The following is an 11,106-nucleotide window of genomic DNA, read 5'->3' as shown; positions in this document are numbered from 1 at the left end:
GCGTGTGGAGCAGGCGTGGCTCTGGGGTGTCAGTGGTGATGGTATCTATATTGGGACTTGCACAGCTGAGTAATTAACTTCTTACATAAGACACATCCCTGGCATCTTGAATTGCACACTGGCTGTCCTGTGAATACCAGGGGCTGAACTGCTGAGACTAAAGTGACTTCTGGTGGAAAGGTTGGCTTGCAAGATTGTCCCTTAAAGCTCTGCTCAGTGGCTGTTTGAGCCCATTTCTAAATGGTAGACTGTGACGCAGCACGTCCCTTCTGCCTCTTCTCTGGAACCTGTGCGCTGGTTTTTGTCTCATGCTGTCATACGTAGGGTCTCTATTGCTGTGATGAAATAACAAGTCTGAAGCAAACCGGAAAGGGCATAATTGTTCACCATCAAAAGAAGTCAGAACAGGAACGCAAGCAGGACTGGCTTTCTTACACAGTTTAGGACCACCAGCCCAGGGATGGCAGGCACTTCCTGCAATAGGCTGGGCTTTCCCCCATCAATCACTAATTAAGAAAATACTATAGAGGTTTGTCTATGGCCTCATCTTAGGGAGGCATTTTCTTAACTGAGGTTCACTCCTCTTAGATGACTTTAGCTTATGTTAAGTTGCTATGACACTCTCCAGCACAGCTGCCTCTGTGATCTGTCCCTTTAGCCTGGGCTGTCTGGAGTCCTTTCCCAGTCTATGTCTCTAGTCATCAAGTACAGTCACATGCACTCTCCATGGTTCCCCCAGCACCTCTGAGCAGTCTCTTCAGTTTCTTCAAACCCCAACAATAAGTTCAGAAAGCTGGGAACATAACGCCTGAGTTTCCAACAGCCTCACTTCCTGGTTAAATTGCTTCCTTCCTTTGGAATAACGAACTTGCCAATGGCAGCCAATCCAAGGACCCAGGGCAGATCCCTTTGCTCTGAGGAGGATTTCTTGGTGTGGAACACAGCAGCTGTGCATCTCTGTCTTTTCCTTATGAGCAGAGCAACTGTAATTTATTTTCAAACCTCTGGAGTCACAGATTCACCCACCAGCACAGGGCTGCCTCTCACTCTGACCAGGGCTCCATCAAGCTGAAGAGACATGCTCTGTGCTAGCCTTTTGCCATCTTGGCAGACAGCTTCCTACTGAGCAAAGCTTTGCTGCCTGAAGTCACTTCAAGTCAGGGCAGGCGGCTGCTAAGTGACTGGGTATAAGAGTAAGCCTCAAATGTCCCTTACTGTCCTTGTGGCCTTGGGCGAGGTCTTTGACCTCCGTTTACCCCAGTCTCCATGGGTAGGTAACATGAGGATGGCGCTGTAGACCTGGAAAGACCTGAGTGTAAATGCTCTCAGGTGTCAACTCAGAACAGTGCTTGACAGATGGTAAGGAACACCCTAAAGTGACATGTCACAGAGGCTGGAAAGTGTGGATAGGTACACATCTCAGAAGCCTGGGGAATTAAAAAAAGAACATGAAATCACCAGACTTGGTTGTATCTGTTGGGTGATTCCAACATTTGGTGTCCATGTTCTTAAGCCATACTTCTGGAAAGATCCTTTTCCCTTGGAAGATAAAGCAGGAGAAAGAACCATGTTCTCCTCTCCTCTCCTCTTTCTTCCTCATCAGCCTATGTCTACGGAGAAGCTATACCTTAAGGAGGGTGACTGAGGATGTAAATTCAGCTCCATGCATCCTGGCAAGCCACACTCTGCATGCCAGGAGTGAGAACAAACAGGGTTCTTATACCTGGCACCATTTTTCTAAGGCTATGGAAACTTACATTTTTCAAGAACTACTTGTCATTGAAAATGTCACCCGGATAATATCTTACTCGTCAGCTCACACATAATAGAATTTTATGTTGTGACTTGGTACTGTCAAACACAGGATAATAAACTCAGAAAGCAAAGATTCCCACCCAGCAGCTTCTCATTTTCAAAAGAACCCCTTTTTCAATGAGGACCTGCTAAACTCTAGGTGGCTGCTTGCACTGGGGTGGGGGAGGGCACGTTGGTAGAACAGTTGAGCTTCCTGTTCTGTTAGGATGTGAGGCTACTAGGACACAGAAGCTGGGGAGAGGTGGCTAACTGGTATCTGTATTTCCTGCCCTGCTGACCTGATCCAGGTCTACAGCCTGCTCTAATGCAGGTCTGTTTCCCTTGGGCGGAGCCAGTTGGCTTGGACTTGGCTGCTTGTCTTTATACCCACAGCCTGGACAACACAACTGCCACCGCAGTAAGAGGCATGGCAGCTCCACAGCACAATGGCTGTGTTGGGATTGCCCCTGCAGAGGCTTTACTGCAGGTAGCTCAGCCTCTGTTGCAAGGATTGGTGCCCACAGCCCAAACTCAGCGCTGGTTTTGTCATGCCTCGCATGTGAATGCCAAGTTTTGTGATGAACTTTTCCTAAGAAGATGAACCTCAGATAGGTCACTAGCCACAGGCCAATGCAAGAATTTTACCCAAGTCTAGCATCGTGAAACATTGATTAAGGTTATCTACAGGAACACAGGAACATAGTTTATAGATAGCTATCCCGCTGAACCAAAAACCTTCCCAGCAACAGTGACCTGTCTGTATAGCTACAGTGAGGGGTGTGCCCTTGAGGCCCCTCCCTTGGTCATAATGGAAAGTTCATGGGCATGGTTTTATGCACGTCTCCTTTGAGTAACCACAGTGACTGACAGTTCAAAGAAAAACAACAGCCACATTATGCCCAGAGGACAGGGGTTTCACAACTACTTAGCTGCACACACACACACACACACACTGTTTTACTTTATACACTATTTTTCAGTTCCAAACTTCTCATGATCTTTCTACTTTCTGCTGGGATTTCCTGATTGGTAGGGTATTTTGCTTCATTGTGGACAGTTAAAACAGGTTTGAAAGAAAAAGATAGCACGGAGGGACACTTGGGAGGTCTGGAGGGAGGAAAGAGAAGAGAGAATGATGTAAGTATAGTATAGTCTCCAAAAAGCAAAACCACACTTCTCCTGGCACTCTGGCCTTGATGCAGGTACTTACAGTCAACCATTGGACTGAGGTCACCGAACCTTTATGGAGGAATTAGAGGAAGGATTGAAGGAGCTGAAGGGGATGGCGACCCCATGGGAAGAACAATGTCAACTAACCTGGACCCCGCAGAACTCCCAGAGACTAAGTCGCCAACCAAAGAGCTACGGGGACTGTTCTGTGGCCTCCAGGACACAGGGAGCACAGGATTGCATTGTCTGGCCTTAGTCGGGGGAGGGAGAGACTTCATGTCCCAGGGATAATTTAAAAAATTCCCTGCTAATCACAATATCTGGGCGATTTTAGAATCAATGTCATTTGACTTCTGATTCTCGTGAAAACATGTTCCAGGTTTTTCTTTTGTTCTGCACATGTCAGGTGATTTGGGGGCCTTGTCTTTGACACTGTGAATGGCAAGCGATGATTGATCTGGAGTTCATTAGCAGACATCTTGTGTGGATTGGCACACTCACTCCTTTTCTGGGACGCTTGTCACCTCAGTTATAGCTCTCGTCTGCCACGTGCAGGCCTTCTTTCAGGTGTCCCGAGATGTCGGTGGACTTTGGGGAATCTTTTGTCTTTTCTGAAAACCATTTTCCACTTTACTCTAGTAGCTGCTATTTTCTGGATTCAGTTTTCTGGGCCCAGAGACCAGAAAGAGGCCCTGGGACCTTCTGCGCTGGGTCCATTGCAGTGGTTGTAGGCCAAAGCCGTGCAAACGGGGACCTCTCTGCATATCTGGGATATGAATTCCCAATGTGGGTGTTCTCTTTGTGTTTGTGCCTTTGGGTAAACTGTGCTACAGTCAGAGTTTATGGTTGTCACCTCAGAGTGTCAAGGGTATGGGGTTCAACCAGCAAAGAGAATTACAATGCAGTTCTTTGTGGACTGTTATTAAGCTGTACTCTGACTCAAATCATAGTCATTAAAATGCTAATCCTGGCTTGGTGACAGAATTCAGTGATGGAACACTTGGCTGACATATATAAGACCCTTGACCTGACTTCAGGATTGTTGAGTGAACAAATGAATGAATGAATGAATGAATACACTAATTCTAGCAATCACTCATCTCTATACAGAACTATGTCTAGTAAGGAGATCTGTCTTTTCTGAAACTTCATTGTATAGGTTACCAACAATAATATAGAAGGGAACAAATGTTTCATCTGCTAACCCAAGATCACAGATCTGAGTAAATGATCAGTGAACATTTGCCCTTAAAAATACCCCTGCACTAGTCACTTTTCTTGTCTCTGTGACCAAACATCTAGTAAGAAGTGACTTCAGGGAAGGAAGGCTTACTTTGGCTCCATTTTAAGAAGGGACACAGTCCCTCATGTCAGGAAGGCATAACACGAGGTGAATGCAGTGGCCGGTCACCTGTGTCCACAGGTATTAAACAGAGCGACAAATGCTTGTGTTTCTTCTCCTTTTCTCCTTTTGTGCACTCTGGGTTCTCAGTCCATAGAATGGGAACACCCACATCCAAGGTGAGGCTTTCTTCCTCTGCTAAATCTTTCTAGAATCACCCTCATGCAATGTCCACAGGTGTCTCCAAGGAGATAGTAAATCCTGCCAACCTGCCAACAAGGACTAACCCTCGTAAGCTGTTGGCTGTGCTTGGTGACAGAACACAGCTCCACACCCCTTTGCTTCTTACTGATGGCCAATATCCAGAGGTTCTCCAGTCATCTTTTCCAACTAAGAAAGGATTTCAGACTCGTTATCTGCCCTTGTTTAACTGATTGTACTTTAGAATAATCTAAAAGTATAATTGGAGTTACTCGGAGTGAAGTATTGTAAGCTGCAACTCAAGGCTCCACAAAACTGGCTCTAGACCATTCACTCTTTACCTTCCCTGTTCTACTCACCCCTCCCTCATCTATAATCTATGCTATGTCTTCACCCCTCTGTGTTTTTGAAGCAAACTCAAGACATTTAAAGGCTAAAGATATACATATGCACAGCTGTTCCTCAGGACCCGTTTGCTCTAAGGCCTCCATGGACATTCTAATGTACAGGTGTTAAAGTCTCGTATGTAACCTAATGTACAGGTGTTTAAGTCTCTTATGTAAAATGACATCATATTTGCATATTCTGTGTTCTTGAATCATCTGTGGAATACATGTAGTACCTAATCTTGTATCAATGCCATGTAAGTAGTTGTCATCTGTATTATTTAGGGCATAAGGACAAGAAGAGTCTGTACATGGCTTGCACAGAAGTGACCACCATGGCCTAGAACCAGGAAGACCAGCTTTGGATGAAGCCCACAGAAGAGCCGAGAGGGGTAGCAGATGCAGGGACAGGGCAGCAGGGAACTGATGCTGTGTACTCTTCTGTGTACACTTAGCATAGGCTTGGGGTGCATCGAATTCAAGTTTTGCTTTTGAAACCTTGAAACCTCTTGGAGGTTTCTTTGTGAATACTTTGAGTCTGCAGTTGGTTGGATCTGAGCGTGGAGCCAGGAACTGCAGAGGGCTCCCTACTATGTTTCTTTCTTTTCCAGTCCTTTAGTTTTCAGAGATGCTTTAGGTTACATCAAAATTGAGTGGGGAATGCAGAGTTCCCTCAGACACTGGCCTCTCAGACCCTTTGTCATATACCACATTTGCTATAATGATCCCCTGCTGACACCTCATTACCACCACTCAGCAGCACATGGTTCAGACTAGCTCTGCACTTCCTACAGGCTTTGAGAAATGTCCAAGGAAGCTGTGCATCACTGTATGCACAAAGAGATAGTTCCACTGCCTTCAACACCCTGTGCTCTGTCTACGCGCTCCCTCCCCTCCCCTCCAGTCCTGGAAAGCGCCAGTTTGCATGAGAGCTCCATGAGAGCTTCCTTTCTAGCAGGACATTGCTTAGAAGCGCACAGAACAGAGCCTTCTCGTGAAGGCTTGTCAATATATGCATTTGGGGTTTGCTGTGTCTTTTCAAAGCTTGATATGTGTGTGAATGTTCTTGTACTGTCTGTCTGTCTGTCTGTCTGTCTGTCTGTCTGTCTGGACCGTTTATTTATCCAGCTACCCACAAAAGGTCATGCAGGTTGCTTGCAAGTTTGGGCAATTTTAAGTACCTGGTGTCCCTAAAAAGTTATGATCCCAATGTCATCTCAAGTTTCCATTATTTTTCAGGAGTTTCCTAGTTTTTGTGTGAAATTTAGATGTATAATCCATTTTGAATCCACTTTTGTGAGGACTGAAAAAGCTGTGTCTACATTCACTCTTCTGCAGTTGGATGTTCAGTTGCTTCATTTGTTTTAAAGACTTTTTCACTGTATCGCTTTTGCTCCATTGTCTCGGGTTATATGACAGAATTCATGTAGGCCTATCTCTGGGCGCTATCCTGCTTTAGTTATTAATTTACTTATTTTTAGAAATGCCTTAAAACTAATAATCACACATCATCATACACCTGAAATATTAACAATTCTGTACTATCAACACTGCTTAGAGATTTTATTTTTATTTTATGTGTGGAGTGTGTGTCTGAATGTTTGACTATGTACCACAAGCATACAGTGACCATGAGGTCAGACATGCCCTTGGATTGGAGTCAGTTGTGAGTTGCAACGTGGGTGCTGAGAGTTGAACCCTGGTCTTCTGGAAGAGCAGCCAGCACCCCAGCTGTTGAGCTATCTCTCCAGCCTCTTAGGTAGCTGCTTACTTCTGTTTTACTTATGGGTGAAGAATTTCTTGTTTGAAATTGTTAAGATCTGTCCTCACACCACCACCAGGTGATGGGTATTGGACACATCTTCTATTGTGCAGTATCTCTCTGGCCTCTCCCTCTTTCACACTCTTTTAAGTTTTCCCTGTGTTTCCTTCTTGAAGAACCAGGGCTGTTCACGTTCATTCCAGCAATGGCCACCAGGATGCTTCCCTGTCTTGAATTACTTGTATTGTTAAGGAGACTGCTTTGTCAACAAGTTCTAATCTTTGTTTCTATGTTCAAAGACTATTTCCTTCAGGCTGACCCTGATTTGGTCATACTGTTGGTGACAACGGATAGGGAGAGTAAATTCATATTAATATTCATTCACATCTCTCTACAAAGCCAAGCAGTGTGAACAGAAACACTGCTGTTACAATCCAATTTAACCTGAATTCTCAGCTACAGATAGACTGGAACTGTGTGAGTCTCAGTGCCACCAAAGGCAAATGACAAGATAGAATGCAGAAATAGTATCACCAAAGGAAAATGACAGGACAAGGTACAGGGACGGGGAGCTCCCAATGGTTAAACTGCACATGTGTCTGTGTGCTGACTCAGTATCCAGACAAGTTAGGTTGCACACTGGCAGGATTTCAAGCAGGATACACAATATTTGAAACCTCCACTGCGAAGTTCCTAGTTCTGGAATCCAGAAGCAAGGATTAGGTTCAGGTCAAAACCCAGTGATTAGTCTGAGGGCATTTAATAAACAGCCTGGTACCCTGGGGCTCCCTTTTGCCCACACAACTGGGCAAAGATCTTGACCTTTACCCTCTGCCCCCCCCCAGGGTCAGGACTTTATTTTAATTTCACCCAGGAAGATGAAGAGGCCTTAGAAATGCCATGGAGAACAGGCTATAAACAATGACCTCAGAGATCCCCTCCTCCCTCAGCTCCCATGGGTCCCTCACATGAGACTCTGATATCTTTCCCGTGGAATCTGACCAGCCCCAAAGAAATGGCCCAGACTCCCTACTGAATGTCCGTCCCAGTATGACTGACATTCGAGTTGACCGGCCTGCCCACTATACAGTATCACAACCTCAGGCAGCTTTAGAGAGCCCTATGTTCTCAAATACCATTTTGTCTTCACAGCACCTACTTCAATACAGATGGATGAAAACAGAAACAATTATCCTTCAAGAGAGGATTATGACTATCTCCAGGAAAATAAGTACGTGGGTCCTAAGAGAATAGTCAGAGGACAAAAAGCTCAAGTTAATATTTTCACAGAAGGTAGAATCAACACAGAAAACAAGAAGGAAAAGATTTTTAAAGGACTCAGAAAGACAGCCAACTGAATTAACCAACCTTCCAGGGCTGTAAAAGATTTATAGAAGCAATTCTAGAAAATCACAGAATTTGGGACATTCTACTACTCGCTAATAGGAATAAAAGGGCATCAGTCTGGCATGAAATCACGAATTCCAGAAACTAGGCAAAGGAGAGATTCTGCAAGCAGGGAGAGGGCACCTGGGCAGTCTTCTGAAGTAAGGAAAAATGATGTCCAGTCTAGAATTCTACTTCCATAGGAGGAACCAATACAGATTTTCTTCAGATATGAAAGCCTCAACATTTTTACTTCCATGTATTCCTTCTGTAAGAAGCTATCAGAGGCCAGACTCTACCGAGTGAGAGAGCAAACCACAATGGCATAAAGTGGCTGACCCACCACAGAAGAGCAGCAGGGGTGAACTCAGGTTGATGACTGGCAGGGGGTCCTAGCTGTGAGGCCTGCCCAGCTCAGTGTACCTGGAGGACCACTTGAGAAGTTGTGAGAACCTCCACAGAGACATTTGAGTATTGGGGTTGGAGGTAGTTCCTGAGAAAGTGGAAACAACACAGGACACAGAGAAAATACAGAAAGCATGTCAAAAAAGCACTGCTCTGTCACTGTCGAGGCCTGGGCAGTGCAGGCATAATGATGGAGACCGTGAACCAAGGCCTAAGCAAAGCGAAATCACTAGGAGAAGATGGGAAGTTATAAAGAGAGAGAGTAAAAGAACTTCTGGGGGAATCAGTATCCCAGACCTCAAACACTACTACAGAGCAATCGTGATAAAAACTGCATGGTATTGGTACAATGACAGGCAAGTGGATCAATGGAATAGGATTGAAGACCCAGACATGAACACACACACCTATGGCCACTTGATCTTTGACAAAGAAGCTGAAACCATCCAGTGGAAAAAAAGATAGCCTTTTCAACAAATGGTGCTGGTTCAATTGGAGGTCAGCATGCAGAAGAATTCGAATTGATCCATTCTTATCTCCTTGTACTAAGCTCAACTCCAAGTGGATCAAGGACCTCCACATAAAACCTGACACACTGAAACTAATAGAAAAGAAACTGGGAAAGACCCTTGAAGACATGGGCACAGGGGAAAAGTTCCTGAATAGAACACCAATAGCTTACACTCTAAGATCAAGAATTGACAAATGGGATCTCATAAAATTACAAAGTTTCTGTAAGGCAAAGGACACTATCAAAAGGACAAAACATCAACCAACAGATTGGGAAAAGATCTTCACCAACCCTAAATCTGACAGAGGGCTAATATCCAATATATACAAAGAACTCAAGAAGGTAGACCCCAGAGAACCAAATAACCCTATTAAAAAGTGGGGTACAGAGCTAAATAAAGAATTTTCACATGAAGAACTTCGGATGGCTGAGAAGCACCTTAAGAAATGTTCAACATCATCAATCATTAGGGAAATGCAAATCAAAACAACCCTGAGATTTCACCTCACACCAGTCAGAATGGCTAAGGTTAAAAACTCAGGAGACAGCAGGTGTTGGCGAGGATGTGGAGAAAGAGGAACACTCCTCCACTGCTGGTGGGACTGCAAAGTGGTACAACCACTTTGGAAATCAGTCTGGCCATTCCTCAGAAATCTGGGCATGACACTTTCGGAGGACCCTGCTATACCACTAGTGGGCATATACCCAGAGGATTCCCCGGCCTGCAATAAGGACACATGCTCCACTATGTTCATAGCAGCCTTATTTATAATAGCCAGAAGCTGAAAAGAACCAGATGTCCCTCAATAGAGGGATGGATACAGAAAATGTGGTATATTTACACAATGGAATTCTACTCAGCAATTAAAAACAATGAATTCATGAAATTCTTAGGCAAATGGTTGGAACTGGAAAATATCATCCTAAGTGAGGTAACCCAATCACAAAAGAATACACATGGAATGCAATCACTGATAAGTGGATATTAATTAGCCCAGAAGCTCTGACTTCTCAAGACACAGTTAGCATATCAAATGATACCCAAGAAGAGGGAAAGAGAGGGCCCTGGCTCTGAAAAGAGTTGATACACCATTGTAGGGGAATACCAGGACAGGGAAATGGACGGGGCAGGGGGTGATTAGGAAATAGGTGAAGGGAAGAGGGCTTATGAGACTGATGGGGAGGGGGGGAACCGGGAAAGGGGAAAGCATTCGGAATGTAAATAAAGAATATAGAAAATAAAAAAAATAAAAAAAAATAAAAAGGAGAGAGAGAACTAAGTCCTTATGTCCCACTGTAGGAAGGCCACAGTGGCCCAAACTGAAGGTACTAGGAAAGATCAATGTAAAACTGTTAGGAAGTGACACAAAGGCCATTACCAAAAAGTTAAGGACAGGTAAAAATATAAAAATAAAATAAATAAATAAATAAATAAATAATAACTAGATTACTTTGGGGAACTAAGGGAAGGAGAGAGGAAGATAAAGATCTGACTGGTTATGCCTTCAGCTAAAATTATAAAAACGGACACACCTGCCAACATGATTTCATCAATTACAATGCACAACTATTCCCCAAAGGGTTACTCAACACTAGCTGTAGTGCTGGGACCGTATGTCCCTGGCCTGGGCGTGGGGCATGAAAAGAAGGCAGGAAACTCTGACCGAGGTAGTAACATGGAGGCCTTTGAGGCAGGTCAAGTGTATAGAACACGTAGTACAGAAACTCCCCACTGCCACTGGGAAGCTGGCCTGGTCATGTCTGTAGAGGTCCAGTAACATCATGGTGCCAACAGAAGTATGGGCAAGAAGACATGATTAGAAACCCAGAAGAGGAAACTGAGGAAAGAGCCTAACAGATGGCTATCATGTCATCCTCCAAGGTGTGGGTGTGGGGGGGGGCAGGTGTGCATGTGTGTGTGTGTGTGTGCGCGCGCGCGTGCGTGTGCGTGTGTGTGTGTGTGTGTGTGTGTGTGTGTGTGTGTATGTACTGGGGTGCAAGGCATTCTCTGCTCAAGGAAACAGCAGCTGTCCTAAGATCACCTACCTTGTAAGGAATGTGATCTACACAGTAACAGTATCTGGCTCATCTTTTTGTTTTGTTGGACAGGATCTTATGTCGTCCAGAGTGGTCTTGACCCCAGTATATA

The sequence above is a fragment of the Apodemus sylvaticus genome, chromosome 14, assembly GCF_947179515.1.
Source record: "Apodemus sylvaticus chromosome 14, mApoSyl1.1, whole genome shotgun sequence".
Lineage (NCBI taxonomy): Eukaryota > Metazoa > Chordata > Mammalia > Rodentia > Muridae > Apodemus > Apodemus sylvaticus.
This window is presented reverse-complemented; position numbering follows the sequence as displayed.